We start from the raw sequence: 19621 nt of genomic DNA, 5'->3' as shown, positions 1-19621 counted from the left end.
CCCCAGCCCTACTCCCACTCTGTGCCATCAGGTCATCTTGAATATTTATCTATCAAAGACTTCACTTATCATACTCAACTATTTGCTTGCCTGCCTTCTCTGTTAGACTGTGAGCTTCTTTACTAGGAACTGGTATTATATCGTTACTACCAGCAATTAACTAATTAATTAAGTAGTGAGTATAAACGTCAAAACATAATCTCAAGTCTGGACATCCTTATTTTTCTAAAATTTCTATTTTTAGCTCTCATATTATGAGAAAGTAAATTTAGTCAATCAGGTTTATTACCCTCCACCCCCACACCCCCAGAGGGCTGTGTGTAGATTCCAGGCAAGTTATGAAGTACTGATGCTGGCGGGGGTCGGGTGGGCGATGTGTCTGGTCCCGAGTTGCTCAGGCTGCATCCCTGAGGCTCCCCATTCCTGTCTGGTCTCCATCTACTGTACATTCAAATGGCTATACCCTCCTGATCCAGACCACAAGGCACTCTGGCTTGGCTTTCTCTCGACTACTTCTATCTACTCTCAAGAAACATGCAACTGGACTTTCTCTTGTTCCCTCTCCCCTCTAAGATTAGGATAGGAGTTAAGCAGGGAGTAGGCCCTCTTCTCAGAAAACACTGATGTCTTAAGTTTCTTACTCTTCTCTGTCTTTGTCCCCAAGGAATCAGTTTTTAGATCAAACTGGCTTTGATCTTTGCTTCCAAATCTGTTGGTATAAACTTTATGCTGAGAATCTTTTAGGGATTAGGGTTTTGAAACCCCAAATCCTATTGTATCAGTTCTGATGCTTTCTACTGCAAAAAGTAGAATACCTAAGTAAAGAGTAACTGCCATAATAAAAAGGTTTACTGATGTCATATAAGAGGAGGCCCACGGGTAGGGGACAATTCTTGAGTTGGTTCAGAGCACAACAATGTCAATGATGACCCGGCTTCTTTCCTTCTCTCTGCTTCCCCATCCTTTATATTGGCTTGGTTCTTAAACTTGTTTCCTCATGGTCTCAAGATGGCCGACTCTCTCTCTTTAGGAAGGAATATACATTATATTACACTTTTAGAATAAGAAAATAAGATATTGCAAAATCAAGTCATCCATGTTGTGGTAGTATGTAAAATGTTTCCAACTCCAGCAAACAGGGAAATTAAATGATCAGGGCAACTTCAAAATAACAAATGACATTAGCATAAACAAGACTTCTATATTTGTTCCAAATTTGGAAGTCATGTGTTAAGGATGGTATTTAATCGGTTTACATAAAACATCTCTGCAAAATACATATATTAATCAATTGCTATAAATGCAGTGTGTGTAGATTGGGGATACATATTACCAACGAGTGGGCAACAAAATCACCAAAGAAAAATAAAAAAGGAACGTAAGAACTTGTCTAATATATAACCCCAAAGCCTAATGCGTTAGAAACTCATGTTTCTACATGAAGGTTCAAATGTCATGCTTTAGCTTAAATGATAGTACACTGATTTCTGGTGAAAGCTTTTTCTGCACCCTTATCAGCTTACTTTGCTTAAGATAAGCTTGTCCCTTCTTCTGCTTATTTAAAATTGAAAAAAAAAAGCATTTTATTTCCATCTTTTAAGTCTCTTAGACTTATCTTTACCTCTCTGCTGATCAACCTATAGGTTGCCAAGGCAGGTCCTGTAGCAGCCAAGAATCAAAGCGTCTGGTCTCTTTTCATAATCATATCAAAGCTCTGGATAGCTATATATTTTACTCCAGAAGGTGGAGATTGTTTATATTTGGCGCTCGTCCTTCCTTAGTTTGCATTATAACCAGAAAATTATGCATTCTTGAGTTTAACCAGCTCACAAAATAACAAATGAGTAATGATACTTGGCTCCTGTTTTCCTTTCTTAATTTTAAAGGACATAATGTGTGTTATCTCAGAGAATGTCAGTTTGCTGATTCAAATTTGGCCATGTGGTTGAATCCAGCTGCCCTTTATAACTCTACTTTTTATATATTTCAAATTTCTTTCACATTCCAAATAGCATAAGTGAATGCATTGTCAAGGCCAAAATTGGGATTCCTGCTTGGATTCTTGTTGAGAACTATTCCATTCTCAGAATGAGCTTCTGTAGGCCACGACCTTTTTCTTCCCATATGCTAGAACCTTAAAATCTGGGGCATGTGGGATCCCTACACATTACCTGCCAAAGAGATTGTCTAGCTGAGAATTGACTCAAGTGCATGTATTTTTATAAAGTTTCAAAAATGAGCTCCTAATATTATCCTTTGTCAATCATCTACTTATTATTTATTAGATTTCTATAGCACCTTTTCTCCAAAGAGCTCAATGTATCTTAAACACATGTTACAATGCACTTTAAATAGGTGTTACCAAATTTGGCATTACATGTGAGAAATACTGCTAAAATTATGAATTCCAACTGCAAATTATTGAAAGAATGAAAGGAAATTTCTGCATCATTTAAAAATGATATATATATATTTAAAAAATTTTTTTACAGACCTGTTAGCTCTGTCAGAACCTCTTTCCAAAGGAATTGCAGGGTTAGCTTCGAAATAGGGAACACTACCTATAAATACAGGCACTTAACTGGTATTTGAAATGTTATGCAGTTTTCTTGTTTGCAAAGGATCTGATGTTTCCTTTGATTTCTAGAAATACAACAATAGCCATTTCTGTCTAAACGTCAAGTGACAGGCCCAACAAGTCTTGGATGTTTATTAGGTTGGACTTATAGGGGTTCCCAACTCTTTTGCAGTTAATGTGTTATTTCTTTTCTTTTCGCCATCAGTGTTGAAGCGAGACTGAGCACAGTGGAACTGACCTCAATGAGCTCTTGGCCCCTCGACAGCAGAGGGAGCAGAGGGAGAGAGTGATGGAGGCAATCACTACCCCTCTCTTCTCGGAAGAGGAAAATAAACACATTATAATCTCTAAGTTAGAGGTAATTCAAAAAGTCAGAGGCAGGCAATGCCTTCTAATTTAGAGACATTTTCTCTTTCCTTGCCACTCCCTCCCCAAACTACAACAATAATAAAAGAAATCCCACAATCAAAGAACCCACTTCGACTCCCCCATCCTAGAAATCCCAAATTGTGGGCTTCAGTTGCATTCTGCCCTGTTCTTTTCTTTCCTCTCTGTTTTACTCAGGCGGATTGCTTTCAGCTGGGGCAGTCTTCATTCCACATGAGCTTTGAAATCATATCCCTGGATCTGTATAGAACGGCAGTAGTTCAAAGTATTAGTAGCAGCCTTCCATAGTAATGCTGCCATTAGATCATTATAACTATTCTAAAGTTCTGCCTGTGAGCATGGCATGAATTTTATATTTGGAAATAAAATCCTCCCGGGATGCCACAAAGCTGCACGCCGGCCTTGCCCCTTCTCACAGGCCGTTAGGATTGGCTGCCCTGCCTGGGTCTTGTGTTACGCAGGAATAAGTCCTGCCGTGTTTGTTTCACATAAGAACCCCTTCAATTTGTTTATAATGATCTGAATGATATTATTAGGTGAACAAAGCCACTCAATGGTGACATTTATTAACCAGTCATATCATCTGTGTTTAACTCTCGTATTACATTTCAGGGAAATTGTGTGAACCTAACTCCAGCATAACTTTTCTTTGGGGACCATTGCTTTGTATTGAGTTTGAAATAAAATAGAAGAACACAGAAGCTGGTTTTATTTCCAGGAGAGTATTTCATTTAAGAGGTTTAGACTGAGCCAGATTATGTATAGAGGCCCACAGAAAGGTAGATGTTGGAACTCTTCAACCTTGCACTGGCCATATGTCTGTCTGCCTGAGTTAGGGGGTGTGATTCCTTTCTAAAGAGGGTTTAGGGAATTGGAATGAAGAGTGCTGTCGAAGTAGAACAGAAGCATAAGGGAATGAATAGACGAAAACTATGTATATGAAAATTGATGTCTATATGTGCGCTGGGAGAGTGATGGACTTGCTATGATACCTCCATGGGGATGAGTTGCATAGTGGGATAATGTCCATTGTTCGGGAAGAAGGCATGCAGATATTGATGACTGCAGCCAGATATATGGGTGAATTAGAATGTGGAGAAATTAGAACACAATTGAAGGATGAGAGTCCGTTTATGTGAAAGCAAAGCAGGCTGGCAGGTGTTTACGATTTGGACTGATGACAGAATGATGTACTTAAGAATTTTTTTATTGTGGAAAATCTTAAATATTACCCAAGAATGGAAAGAATAGTATAATGAACCTTCATATACCCATCACTCAGCTTCAACAATTAACTCATAGTTAATCTTGTTTCACCTTTACTTCCCCCCTCCCCCATTACTGCTGTATTAAAGACATCATGTCTTTGCATCTGTAACTACTTTTGTATGAACCTATAAAAGATAAGGAATCTTCCAAAAATCATAACAATGGTACCATATCACACATATAAAAATTAATAATAATTCCTTACTATCATCAAATATCCAGTGAGCATCTAACTTTCTGTGATTCTCTCATATTTTTTTATAGTTGGTTTGTTCAAATCGGAATGCCAACAAAGCCTGTACATTACATTTGGTTATGTCTCTTAACAATCTTTTAATCTATAAGTTATCCTTCTATTTCTTTTTCTTGTGATTTGTTTACAAAAACTGGTTCATTTTCTCTACAGAGCTTCCCACATTTTGGATTTTGTTGACTGCATCTCTTTTTTATTTCCAATGAAATAGTAGTTAGATTAAGAGACTTCATCTGATTCAGGTTTGATAATTTGGCTAGAATACTTCATAGATGGTATGGTGTACTTCCATCAAGAGGTACATACTGTCTTGTGTCTAAGTTTTGTGATGTTAGAGCCACAGATGTTTATTGCCTAGATCCATTATTTCATCAAGGGCTTGTAACATGGGGTTTTCTTCATTTCTTTGCTGGAATATGTCTATAGAGAGAAACTTTTCCTTAACAACTATTATTTCTTCCCAAAGCACAGTTCATACAAGAAAGACAAATTAAACGCTTGATTGTTTTTCTCCTAATATTCTCTAAGATCAATGAGGTTTGTTTCCTTGAGTACCATTATGAATGCATGGAATTTAACATACTCGATTAGTTTGAATCCATAGTACTTATCATTATTTTTTTGTTGCTCAAGTTGTCCCATCTTTGGTTAGTGGGAGACTTTTCAAACTGGCTGCTTAGTTCTTTGACATAGTAAATTTTGAGAACTTTCTTGCCTTCTGGCATACCTAGATGTCCCAGGATCAACTTGTACATTTCCTATACAAGACCTGGAGTCAGCCATTTCTTTAGGAAGCCCTAGTTCCTTTTAGTGGGAAATGGAAATTAGGGTGTTTGTCACTTTTGGTTTGTGGTGTGTTTGTGGAATGGCTTGCATTAGGACTTGCCAATACTGCTGAAGTATATCCTGTTTGTTCAATCACATCTGTTCAATAGTGATATTTACAATTGTATCAGGATGCTTTGTGTTGCAAAAAATAGAAAATCTGACCCATGCCGACATGAAAAATAAGGGAATTTTCTTTCCTTCTTGTTTCTTTTTTTGTAACTGAAAAGTCCAGATATAACATTGGGTTCAAGTAAGGCTTCCAGTTTCTTTCTGTCTCTGCTATATCTTTAATATTGGCTTCATCCTAAAACTTGTTCTCCTAATGGTCTGAGATGGCTACCATCAGCTCCAGGACTGCACGTTTCCATATTTACACCCAGCAAAAGGCATCTTTGTCTCTTCCTTCCCAGAAATAATACTGAAATTCATTCTGAATGGATATCTTTAGTTAGGTCATGTGTTCAAGGCAGAGCCAAAAACTTGTTAGTTGGATGGAAAGTGCTGATTGGTTTAACCTATACTACATATTCCACTCCTGGACTTGGAGAGGAAAAGAGCTTCTCTGGAACCACTTGAATCTTCAAACAGAAATCGGGACTGTTGGAAAGGAAGGGAAGAAATGGACGTTGGAGAGACGCCAACAAATACTTGCTATTACATTACAGTATTTTTTTCTTTCATATATCCATCTATCAACTCAGCTATTCATGCTACTCTAGGCACTATGTTAAACTTTAGGGAGTCAAAAAGGAGTAAAGTATAATCTCTGGTCTTAGGAAATTGTAGACCAGCAGAGGCAGGCAGATTATCACTGCAATAACCATGAGAGAATGCTATATAGGGTACAGTGGGATCCAAGCGATGAAGTAATCATTTCTACTTGGGCAGAAGTCTTTCCAATGCAAAGATTCCGTGATTCTGTGATTATTTTATGATAGATTTGTTATCTTCCTTGGAACCTACATTGGAAGGCTCAAACATTGGAAAACTATGAAAATAACATTCCTTCTCAATGGTAGATTCATCCAGAAAATTCTTGCACATCTATAGCATAAAGGTATCATCAGTATAAAGACTAATCTCTGGAATTCTCTTCCTATATGGCTAAAAGGGATAGAACATTAATGTTCTTCCAAAGACGAAAGAAACTCGTGTTGTTACTACAAAGTTTTCTTTCTGAGCTGGTTCAGATATTATCATAATGTTATATACTTATAATTTAAAAGAAAACAAGATGCCAAATCTAGATTGTTCCTTTGGGCTGACCATTTATTTAGGTGCAGTCTTATGAATTACAATATTAAACTTTTCCACTGCATGATTTATAACAGAGCAGAATTTGGTAAGTGAATACCTCTTAAATCTCATCTAGGCAAGTCTCATCTTAAAGAGCAAAAGGTGTCCCCCGTAGAGTAGCCCTAAGCAACATCTCTGGGTATGAAGGTCACAGTGTCGAGATCATCACTTGAAAAATAAACTAAACATAGCCTGATCCAACCTAGTATAGATGGTATGGCAAGGAGACCAGTGACTAATTTAAAATCCAACATACCTTCAATTTCTTTAACTAAATACCATTATGAAAGGCTCTAATAATGGTTACCTTTTCTATTTTGTCAGCTGGTGTGAGAGTCTAATAACAAATTACAATCACAACTTACTCTATAAAATAACAACTTTATCTTTTAAACCCATGGAATGTCACCTAATTATTTTTTTAATCATTAAAGCAATCCATGCATTCCTTTCTCAACCTACTTTCATCATTAAAATGGTTGGTACTGGTTAATTGACCATATCCTGCCCTAGTCTCCCATTCCCATTCTCTTTGATGATTTATTAACAATATCTTGGAGACCCACCACATTGTATTGCAGAAGGCTTATTGTGGTCAAGTTTGCCCTCAAAAAATCCCTGGGGGAAAAAAACAAACAAACAAAGCCAACAATCTCAAACCCAAACCAACCCTCTGTGCTGTGTGATGGGGCGTTCCTGATGCGGAGCATTAGTCCTGGCTGAGAGTTACCACAGAGTACAATTGTTTATGCTGTGCCACAGTGTAGAGCAGACAATACCACACAATCAAAGCCTTCACACTCAAACAGACATCACACTCTGTAATTATATTTGTCTGACAGATTATTATAATTGTACATGGCAGGTAGTGTAAAGCAGCGCCTTTTTACAGCCTAAATAATGTGGCACATTCTGCATACTCTAAATCAACCTTGCAGAAGGTAAATTATGAAAGCTAAATGCATGTTAAGTGTTTTTATTTACTCTTTCAGTTAGCATCTTATGTGGTGCTAGACAGCAAAAGAGCATTACCTTATTTTGCCTGGTAGTATTTCACTTAACACTTTGTTGTGCAAAGTTCCTTTCTGGATGACAACTTCTTTTATTTTGGCATACGCAGGGTGACTCCAGCAATGATTATTTGTAACGCTTTTTCCCACACCCAAATTGACCAAATACCAGATCAGACTGTGCTAAGTCAGCGTGAGGTTAAAATACATTTCTTAAAAAAAAAACCCAAAATAAAAAAAATCTCAATTATAAACTCAGCTCTATGGCTCCTTTCTTTAACAATGAGAATAAAACCAACTTGGGGAAATAGCCATTCGGTTACTTGCAGAATGTAAGGACTTCCTGACAGCCTTCGGGACAAAGGAACATGTCCTGTGGTAGAGTCTTCCAGTGCTCACCACGTCTGACTCTCCTTTCTTCCAAGCCCATGAGAGGGTTACCTTTCTCTACCACCTTGCAGTTAAGCGGGGCCATCTTGACTAGTTTTTGCAATTAGTTGTAGGTGGAAGTTATATATGTTATTTCCTTTACCAATAATGTGCTAAGCAATGTGAGACCCTCTAGCACCCTCTTACCCTGCTAGTGACCGCGGAGTCTGCATGTTCCAGAAGGAGCAGCTACTAGAAGGCTGTGCTTCTGTCGGCCCCAATTCCAGAGCAAGTGAAGCTGAGTTCCTGCTAGCTGGGTTTTTCATTTGTTACTTCAGCATAATTTAGTCTATCCTAATTCATACATGATTCTTCAATATTTGATTTGCCCACGTTGGCCACATTTTACATTATATTTGTGATGTTATATCAATTTGTCATAGTTTTTACACTATGATTCTTCTGAATGTGCCTGCAAAATAATGAAATTTACCATACATTTAGTGCTCGACAAGTGCTGGCATTGTATATTCTTTACATACTGTATGGCCAACCCTCATAAAAATGTACAAAATGAGACTACTCAGGTTTAGGCAGATAAGTAACTTCCCAAGTCCACATAGGAGCAATGTTCGAAATCAGTCCTGTCTAGCCCCAAAATCTATACTTGTTCCATTTCACTGTACTGGCTCATGTTAGTTATTCCCTGAAATAGTAAAATGAATTAAAAAGTGAAAGTATAAAGAGTAAATATGAAAAGTAAAGATATTTATATTTCCCAACATTTTATAGTGTTCTATTTACTTATTGCCTGTATTGATGTAGGGGGTTAGATGCTGCATAAGGCTAATCTTAAATAGCAAAGTATTGTCTTTAGCAACTGTTACTCTAGGAAGAAGACATGAAACAGACATAAATGCATTGAAATAAAATGGCTGATGTTTTAAATGATCAATCCAGCTGTGAACTTTGTCAGGCACGTCCAGGAACTTCTTGCATACACTCTTAGGAATGAAGTCAATATCTAGGTGCACAGCACATCACATGTTCAAACCCATTCCTGACAGTTGCTGCGACTGAAGCCCCCTTCAACAGTTTCCTGATGACAGCATTTTTCAGATTTCTCCAAGTTTTTCCATTGTTCTAGTTTTTTTTTTTTTTTTTTTTTTATAGGATAACACTGACTAGGGAGTTTTAAAAAATCAATTTATTACTAATTCATTCTCAAAGACTCTCTTTATCCCCAAACTGTTTCTAAAATAACACATCAAAGTATAAAAAACTAAAAAAATTCCTCACTCTTCCTTTACGCATTTTCCCCAATCTATACCATTTGATATGAAGCTGCCCTGAACTGTCAAGTTCTTTTTTATGGGACCTTACTCCTGGCCTCATTTGATTCAATTAGAGATGGACCCTTAATTTAAGGGCAGTCAGTCCATAGGCAGCCAGTTATAGGTTACTTTGGCCTAACTGGAAAGATGATATGGGTCAATCAGATTCATTTCTAGTAGCTGAAGATTAGGAAATTGAAAAACTAAGTCAGTATTGATGGTAACTGAAGTGGTAACTGACTCCTTGATTTTTGTTGAGAGGCAAGTATTATAAACTTCATTTTCCAGGAACTTCCTGCAATGTGTGAATTACCAAGGTACCATACAGTTCAGGAAGAGATGTTCTTACTGAGAGCAGAAAGCTTTAAGGCAGAGGAAAAACGTTCCATGGACGAGAGAGCAACAACTTAACATTCTGTGTGGGATTTGATCTCATGACAAAGACAATTGCTATTGCTCTGGGACATGGAATCTGCTGAAATATTACCAGACCCAGAGAAACAACCTAGACAGTGGGACAGGAAAGGACATAGCAGATACTCAGGTCTACGACTTTTCATAGAAAATGAGCAGTCTGATAGCACAAAACTGTATTTACAATTCATTTTTTTAATAGTTTGAAAATTCCACTTTGGCTCAACTGTAGAGATTAAATAATTTGAAGAAAAACCATCTATTAATGTTAGAAATAGATATAAATATAGAGAGAGCAGAAACTAACGTACAATATGGTTAGGGTTAGGGCTGAGATGGGGTGAGGCAAGAGAGGCGCCTAGAGTGCAAAATTCAAGGAGCTACTTACAAAACCCTGAGAGAGAGGGTCTCCTTAAATTTTGCTCCCTAGGTGCCTCTCCCGCCTTTCTCTAGTCCTGATCCTAGGTTGAGCTATTATTATTTATTCACTTATGTGTACTTTATTGTGAAAAGGCAAAAGGAGGGCTTTGGTATGCACACAAAAATTGAGATATTTAGAGTTCCTACCCTATGAGTTTTTGTGAGGATCACATGGGATAATTCACCTAAGGAGCTCAGCACAGTGTCTGGCACAGTAAATACTAGATAAATGTGAGCTTTTTCGAAAAAGAAGGTGATGGACTAGGTGACCTCTAACATTGCCTCCCACCTCTAAAGATCTGCATTCTCAGTTAGACGTCCCAGTGAAAATGTAATTACTGATAGCTGCCTTGAAGAAAGGTGGCACCAACGTTTAGCAGTGTGACTCTGTGGGGGTGGGATCATTATAGAATAGAGAGAAAACATGTTCTCAGTCTTTAGGGGCTCACAGTCAGGCTGAAAAAAGGCAGGTGAATAAGTAAAACATATTCTCATACATATGTAACGACACTATCTATATCCAAATACACTTTCCATGGGGAATGGCATGCTGTTGAGATGGAACTCTTTGGAAAGCTGCTTTTCCTTTCAATCAGTCAGGGGAGATTTTGAGAAGGAGGCCAGCTTTGAGTGTTCTCTGAAGCACTTACTAGGAGAGGGCCATTGTGTAGCCTGAGGGGGGCTGGGAGGCTGTTTGAAGGCTGGGAGGCAGGAAGGGTGGAGTCTTAGGGTTAGAGCTGAATCAGTGAAGAACTGAGAAGGTAAAGATAGACATATTAAAAAGTGAAATCATGGGATAAAGAAACACAATTTAGCATGAGGATACCAATAGAGGTATTGGATGATCTTGATGGACAGGTCTTAAAACTTCATAGGGAGGCGATGAGATGCTTACAGATTGTTAATGTAACTGCTCATTTGCCCATCTCATTTATCAAGATGAGCCTCTTGCATAACTGATATCTATTAGCTGTTATCTAAGAGCCACATACAGAAGGATAGATCTGCTGAAATCCTGGTGATTTGGCCCAGATTGGTGGAGATTATACTTCTGTCAAGAGATTTGTTAGAATTTCTTGTTATTACTTAATTGGTCAACAAGTTAAACAAGGTCCATATGCTGCTCAAAAGTAGAATGACATCTTTATATAACATAAATTAAATATTATTTCTGATATTTGAGGAAAACATAAGAAAAACATATATATTTCCTGGTGGCTTTGGCACTGAAGTAAAGACATACCCAGTGTGGATGCTTAAATATTTCTGCCATGGAGCACGGCACAGTGCAAATTATACAGCAGATGCTCAATAAGTACTTTTTGAATGAATCAATAAATAAATGTGAATTGTCTTTGGATTGCATGGAAGTAATTGTGCAGTGTTTCTAAGTTGTATGCTATTTTGTATATTTATTCTAAGGATGTTGTTGCAGAAATAAATATACATGAAGCGCACATTATAGAATTATAGAAGTAAAATATTAATTAATACAGATGCAATTATTTTGACAGGTTTTATTTTGAGGCAAAAGGGGTGTGTGTGTGTGTGATATATCCTTAAAATTAAATAGAAGTCAATACAAAAGTCTGAGTCACCAAATTCACAAGAATCGAATGTTTTAAGAACTGTGAACTATCTTGTGAGGTGTGCAGATGATATGCTTTGAGATTCAAAAAGAACTTGCTCGAAGTTCATCTTCACCTTATTTGGGTTGTGGAGGCAACCTAAAGGTCCAAGCACAGGCAACACAGCACTCCTTCATGGAATACGATACAGCTGTGAAAGTCTCATTGTAGCTGGAGCATATTCCATCACAGGAAAAGGTGTTTAACAAGACATTAAGAGAAAAAACACAACTCAAAAATCAGTGTGCGACAGATTAACCCATTCAAACACGCACAGAAGAAGCCTGGAATAATAAGATCTAAAATCAGTAAGAAGGATCATTTTTGAGAGAGGGAATCCTTGATTTTTTTTTCCTTCATGCTTGTGTCTATTTTTGAATGTTTTTTACAATGGATCCAGATTTTTAAAAATGCTATTAAATTATTTCTTAAAATAAAGAAGAGACCCAAAAGGGCCTGTTAAAATCGGAGACACTACCCTCTCTGTTTCCATGTTGAACTCAGTGTCCACCTCCAGCTGCCTCTGACCTTGCAATTACCTATGCCAATGATTCTCTCTCTTGCTTATGCATGGATTTAAGGTCTCCTGCTATTTTTTATACAGCAATATCCTACCCAGCCCTGAATTTTACTTCATAAACTAGATTTACGAACTAGATACCACACCTGCTTTCTGGTACCTGAGCATATTTTTAGGTATCATGAATATTAATGGGTATAGTTCATCATGGCCCCACTCTGCCCCACAGCCTTCAACAGGACAAGGGCAATTTCTGGAATGATAAGATCACATGGTCTGTGAGGACAGTACCTTTGTTGAAGGATGGGATAAAAGACAGAAAGGTTGGAGAGAAGGCTGTTATAAGGGACCATTTCCGAACTGACCAGGGCCATAAAAAGGTCAAATTAGGCTAGTTAGCATTTTAAAGAAAATTATTTGATTTGTGTGCTTAATACAGTGTAAGTACCACTGTCAACACATATAGTGTCTTAACATCATGAGCTTATTAAAATAGTAAATCTGTGGAGAACATTCAAATCTTCACATAATTATGCTTGAACCTACTGTACAAGTGAAAATAGGTGACAGTAATAACATCATACAACACTGGAGACGATTTCTCAGCCTGTAGGTACAAAAAATGTTACCGATTGCCTGAGCTTTGTGCCAGCTCCTTTTTATCTGTCTGCTTGCTGTTTTTCATTCAAATTATAACACCTTTTCCTGCAAGATAAATTAACAGGTTTTTTTTTTTCCTAGTTTTAAGTTTAGATGCTTCAAAAAGCTTAACATAAAGTAGAGTCATTAGGCTTTGGTAAGAGGCCAAATTTAGGCAAAGCAGATACAAAAATACCTCACGTAAAATAAAAATTCAAATATGGGATGCATGCATGGAGCTGCCTGATTGCCATATTTATGAGGGCCTGCAGGTTTGTTTTAATTTCTTCCTGCATTCATGAATCCTTGTTTTTATTTTTTTGTGGCCCTTTCTCTTACTGTGGGGGGTTTGTAGTTGGCTTTCATTTCCCCTTCCTGGTCCTTTTTTAACAAGGAAATTAATCTTTTCTTCTTATCACTCATTAGAAGATCTTTTTTGAAAGGTCAAAAGTATCCCGTACTCTTGAGTAATCATTAACTTATCTAAAGCAGAATTATGTCTTCTTGACTTTGAAGAGGTATGAGTGAGCATCTTGGTGTGGAGGCACAGAGTACAGAACATGAAGGAGAAAGGTGGTGAATAATGACAATGTGGACCCCAAAGCTTCTCATTTCGGAGGCATAAAGGCCCACACAGCCATGACTTTCAAACAGGCATTGTCCTTAAAATGTATCCAGGTTGGAGGGGCATTTAGGGGGCAAATGTCATCCTAGGTGGAGGACATTTCAGTACTTTTCCTGACATCTTGGTTGGATAGGCTGTTATGTCCCCAAGGTTCTAAGAGCTCCATCTGCAAATGAACACCTGTTATTAAATATCACTATGTGCAATCACTTAGGATGTGTACATACAAGCAAGATGGACAGTACTGTGTTCAAAGCGTTTCTAATCCAGATGCATTAATACCATACCATTACATAAGTCTTTACAGACTTATTCGTTCGCTCCTCACAATAATTCTAAAATGTAGGTAAAGCAGATATAATGATTTTCAAGTTACAGATGATAAAACTGAGTGTCATAAAGGGTAAAGATCATGCAATCTGTAAGTGGCAGAGCTGGGACCTGATGTCAAATCACCTGATTTTGATCCAGCCAGCTTAGCAGTTCTTACCTGGGATGGGGTAGGAATTAGAACTACTGAGGCAAATTTTTTTTTAAGCCGCTCTGTCCTTTGCTAATTGCAAATTAAGTGGCTCATCTGGGTTTTTTTTTACTGAGGAAGATTCATCCACTGCCAATCTTCCTCTTTTTGTATGTGAGCTGCCACCACAGCAAGGCCACTGACAGATGAGTGGTATAGGTCTGCGCCCAGGAACTGAACTTGGGCCGCCGAAGCAGAGTGTACTGAACCTGACCACTAGGCCATGGGGGCTGGCGTCTGAGGGAACATTTTAAAATGCTCACTGCTGCTGCCTTCACATGTTCTGGCATGTGCTTGTAGGGTTTAGATAACTACCTGCTCCTCTCCATGTATTAGACTATGGAAGAAGGCCAAGCAAGGTGGGTGGGATGGCAGTTTCATAAATATAAACATTTAAAAATATATATGTGCATTTATTCTCAGATGTTTTTGATATTCCTGCTCTACACAACTGATCCTACCAAGGAAGAAGCACTGAGGTAAACATTTGCACGAGAAAAGATAACAATATAAGCCAGGGTACAATAAATGCCTCTTGGGTAACAGAATTAAGAATGCTATGAATTCAGGGACTAGAGATATTTCTAACTCAGGTGGTCAGGAAAGTCTTTTGGAACAAGCTGGGCCCTAATGATGGCTAAGAGGAAGGAGCGATTTGGGGAGTTCCCTAGACTAATTATTGAGAGAAGCTCAACCATATTTTTCTTCTGAGTGCAAGCACTTGCTAGCTGTTTGACCTTAGACAAGTTGGAGAATCTCCCTGAGGTTCAGTCTTCTCATCTATAAAATGGGGGTAATACCCACCTCGCTGGGATGTTGTGGGGACTAAATGAGAAAAGAGATGTAGGTGCCTGGTACAGTGCCTGCTACAAAGCAGCCCTCGACACAGAGGCATTCCCTTCCCCTTCTCCATGTTCTAAACAACTCAATTTTCCTAATTCTCGGAAAATTTTATACCCTTTCCCACCCTACCAAGGATGTCCCTGTCTCTTCATCTGTCTGTCTTTTAGGGCCTCTTTTAGAAGTTTCATCCTCTAAGACATCTCCATGGTTCTCTCTCTGAGATGTGATTTTGTCCATTCTGCATTCTCTAAGGAGGCCCCACTTCTCCTGCTCTTCCCTTCATTCCACATTGTCTAGGGCTGCATTCCATCTGGTCTGCCTCCCATTGGAAGGCTTGTCTTTATATGGCTGCAATACCTAGCACAGGACCTTATTGTATGAGCTTCTGAACAAATTTTGGGCAAACTGAAGGCAAGACTCTTGATGTTCCCTTCAAGTCTGGTATGATCAGGCCTGGACCCTAAATTAGTTCCCTTGAGTGGGGGACTTGCTTCAATCACTTGAGGTTTTTCTCTAATCTGTAACAGTTACACTAATCCGATTTAAAACTGACTGAACGCTTTTATTATAGCCTGCCAGAGGTATGCATTAAAATTTAACACTGTTTCCTCTTTGAACAGAAAGAAAGTACTTATGGTGTGATTATATAGGATTAGAATTTTTCATTAAAAAGGGTTTTAAACACTTTGGCAAGTAAAAGGCAGAATCCTATTTAATGAGTTTTTAAAGGTAGTGAAAGTAAGCAAAGTTTAACAGAACTGTTTTTCCTCCCCTGACATAAAGCCCCCCTTTCACTGTGATGTACCATGCACAAATCATGGCCTCATGACTTACAAAGGATTGCCATCTGCACAGAGCTACAGAAGACAAAGCCTGTTGTGAAATGAAGGAGAGATTATACAGAAATCTAAGAGCAGATCAGAATGCTTCACTGCCTCGAGTTTGGAGAATATCTGAATTATAACTAGAGTGATTTTATAGACTCCACACTTTGAACTGAGGGAGGTACTTTATGGTCTGGGATCATCTTAAGAGGCTTACAGCCTGGATTCCTGAAGAAAGTTAAAGGTCTGGGAACTTGAGGGTGGTTATTGAGGTCTGGAGTCGTCCGTCCCAGTCTGTGTGGCTCATAGCGGTGGATGGGTGCCTGGGGCTTCCCTGTGGGGCATGGTTCTTACGGAGGCTGGCAGATGTGGTGCCATTTAATACTGCCCCATCGCCATGTGCAAACGCAGAAGCCACAGAATATAATGCCTGGGCCTCTGGAAACAGGAAATCTAGCCAAAATATTTAACCAAGTAATTTTATCACTGCCTTTGAAATGGCCATGGTATGCATTTTAGTTGGGTTCAGGAGCACATGTATCTCAAATAGAGGACTCGGGTTGAAATAAATCTACCTCAGATCTGTTTACCAAGCAAGATCTAAAGATTCAACTTTCTAAGCACTTCTGAAATAGGAGTTGTTGGAATTGGAGCAAGGCAGCTCAGTGGCAACAGTTTAAGTTTTCTCTGACGTGAACTTTGAGAGGAACAGAGTGGCTATTGGAAATGTTGTGTGTACACTCTCATTTATGGCTAATTAGAAGTATTTTTGTGACTGGATATGGGGAAATGTGTCACGGGTGTCAGCAGACTGCATTACACAATTAATAAGAATTGGCACTAAAGCCACATGTATCATACTTGGAAGCAAACTTTGAGGAAGACACAGTTTCAGAATTGTTGTGTATACATTCTCATTTATAACTAATTAAAAGTATTTTTTATCTGGTATCTAGGAAATGTGACATGAATGTCAGCAAAATGTACCATACTAACAGTTGCATCTCAATTAAGAAAAAAATAGATCACCAACATGAACCTGCGTGCTTCTGGAAGAACAGGGATGCTCAGGAAGCTGGGAAGAGAATCCTTCAGGTCAGGCCTGACACCGGGGAGGAGGGGGAGGTTTGCCAGGGCCACCTTGTCCCACCAGCATCCAAGTGGAACCTTTGGGGCATTTTGTTTCTTTCCTTTTCCTTCTTTCCTTTCTTTCATTGTCCTTGTGCTCCTCCTCCTTGTTCTCTCTCTCTTCCTCCTTCCCTTCTTGCCCCCCTTCTTCTTTCTCTCCCTCTTTTCTTCCCTCCTCTCTTCTTTTTTATCTTTCTTCCCAGAATGGGAAGCTGCCTCACCTGCAGGAGTAGAATGGCTGTGTCACCCAGGCCATGACAACAACGAGTAGTATCTTTTCTCCCTGCCTAACTAAAGGCAGTAGCATCTAAGCCCTTCAACTACTTTTCTTTTTACAATCAATTATAAAGAAATAGTAATAGCTAACCTTTATATTTACTATGTGCCAGGCACTATTCTGAACCTTTATCTATATTTCCCATTTAATTTCCTTAAGATCCCAGTGAAGTAGGTACTATATAATTATTACCTCCATTTTACAGATGGGGAAATGGAAGCCCAAAGAACTGAAAGAACCTGCCCAAGATCACACAACCGTAAGTGACAAAGCCAAGATTTGAAGGTAGTTGTCCGGCTCCACTGTCCGTACTCTTAACCACTATACCAAACTGCCTCTTCATTCTTTGTTTTGCTTTGATATTTTTTGTTTTCATGTTTTTCTGATTACATAATTAATCTAGTCTTACTGTAAAACTTAAAACAAGAAAAGTGTGAGGAAGAAAGTACAAGCCCACCTGCAGCCCCACATCCAGGGATGATGAGCATCAGCACGTTGGTGACGATCCTCCTTTCATCTGTCACAGGCATTGACTCATGTTCGTATGATTTTACCTGAATGGAATAATATCCTGTCATACATGATTTATTTTTTAAATAAGGACCTCTTTTGCTTTGTTTTACTAACCTCCTCCTTTCCATTCCCATGCCCCCAAACACATTTAACAAACTAGTACATATCCTTTTTTTAAGTTTACATATATAAAATTTTAAAATAAATGCTTATATATACACACACATTTACAAATAAGTGTATTTATATACAGATACGGGGCTTTTTTGGGAAGCTATTTTTTGTTTTACAAAATGGGATCATATTATGCACACTGCTCTGCATCTTGCTTTTCTCATTGAACAATATCTTAGAAGTTTCTGACGTCACCTGGATTGATTTACCTCACTATTTGTAATGGTCGCACACTATTTCATTGTGTGGTTAATTTTATAACTCCTCTAACAACAAAATTCTGCCCAGTTAATATTTTCTTTCTACAGATGTTTTAGCCTGGTTTTCCCTCTAAAGCAAAGTCCGAGACAAGGGCTTGCGTGCATGCAATTCATTAGGGAAGGGAGCCCGGGGTCTGGGACGAGAGACTGGGAAAGCGAAACGCACAAGGCAGGACAGCCAGTGCCAAGGGGCTTCCTTGAGCGGGCGCCTGCTGTGGGCCGCCGGGTGCGCCCTCTCTGAGACGCCTTACTCAGCGAGACTTAGAACTCTTGAGCGTCTGCGGTCGGGCCCATACGACACGCGGTCAGCAATTACGCCTCAAGGAAAACGGCCTGTCGTGCTGCGCATGCGCCGCTGCAGAGCAGCCTGGGTAGACCGGAAGCCAGTGCCGGCAGGCGTACTTCCGGTTCGTTTGTGCTGGGCTGGTCGCCAAAGCAGTGGCTGCAGTGAACGTTGGACTGAGAGGAAAGGAAGCTGCTTCCGATCCGGAAAGTCGCACGTGCTTTCCTCTGGCTTTCCCTATCCTGGAGATCCACGGGTTTCATGCAAGGGACAAACTCTTACCCTTTGGTCTGACAGCAACAATGATAAGAACGTACCCCGTTTTCGGCACCAACTTTGTATGGGGTGCTCTACACCGCACATGTGCGTCTTCACAACAGTCACCAGAGGCAGGTGTTTTCCGGAGAGGGCAGGGGAGGCCAGAGGATTATGAGGGAGAGGCCGTTTGTACCGTGTTCTCCTGGTATTCCCAATGGTTCGTGCAATGCGTGCTGCTTAAAGGATGGTCAGTCCAGCCAGACCTTTAAAGGAGTGCTGTTGAAGCCACTTGCGCTAACTCGCACACCCAATGCCTGGGACATCTGGCAATTCAACCCGGGACTTTCTGCCTCCAAAACATATGTGTCTTCTAATAAGCAGGTGGTCTAAAATTTTTTTTCTCACCTGCAATCTAAAAGAATTTTGTAAAACTTCTTGCACATTTTGAAGTGGAATATGTAAAATCGTTTATCCTAATTTGAAAACTTATTTTTTAATAGGAAGGAAATAATAAACATTTTATAAAATGAAATAAGAGGAAGATGGTCTACATTTAGTCCATTGAGGTTGTGTTTGTGTTGCGATGTGATAAAATGAGTTTTAACTACTTACTGGATAGCATTCACTGACCATGAAAAAATTGTATAAAGTTTTTATCTGTAGATTTTATGCAGTTTATCTTGGAAAATCTTGAAAACAGTGCAGTTACATTGAAAGGAATCACCATTGCTACCCTCAACTGCTTCAGTTGTTCTGAATCTGGAATATTCCAATAATGGCCAAGCTTCCTCCCTACAGGGATATGTTTAGAATGGGGGAACATTGAGAAGCTCCATGGTTTGGGATGGAAGAGGGGCTACCTGTCTTTTGAGAAGTCGTTGTCTTCTTAGACCTCTGTGCCTCTTTAGAACCTCTCGACTACCTCTTCATAGAAATATCTTCTTTTTCTGACTTTCCAGTTTTTTTTTAAT

At 39.0% G+C, this 19621-nt stretch overlaps 1 long non-coding RNA gene across 1 annotated transcript; it reads right to left on the bottom strand.

The window, feature by feature from the left end:
* Positions 1-267: 267 nt before the first annotated feature.
* Positions 268-2561, bottom strand: LOC139084701 (uncharacterized). Its single transcript, XR_011542322.1, has 2 exons — positions 2495-2561; positions 268-1024 (listed from the first exon to the last, which is right to left on the bottom strand). It is a non-coding gene; the product is annotated as an uncharacterized lncRNA (long non-coding RNA).
* Positions 2562-19621: the final 17060 nt, after the last annotated feature.

The sequence above is a fragment of the Equus przewalskii genome, chromosome 1, assembly GCF_037783145.1.
Source record: "Equus przewalskii isolate Varuska chromosome 1, EquPr2, whole genome shotgun sequence".
In the NCBI taxonomy this organism is placed as follows: Eukaryota; Metazoa; Chordata; class Mammalia; order Perissodactyla; family Equidae; genus Equus; species Equus przewalskii.
Note: the sequence above shows the minus strand (reverse complement) of the source record. Positions and strands in the feature narration are given on the sequence as shown.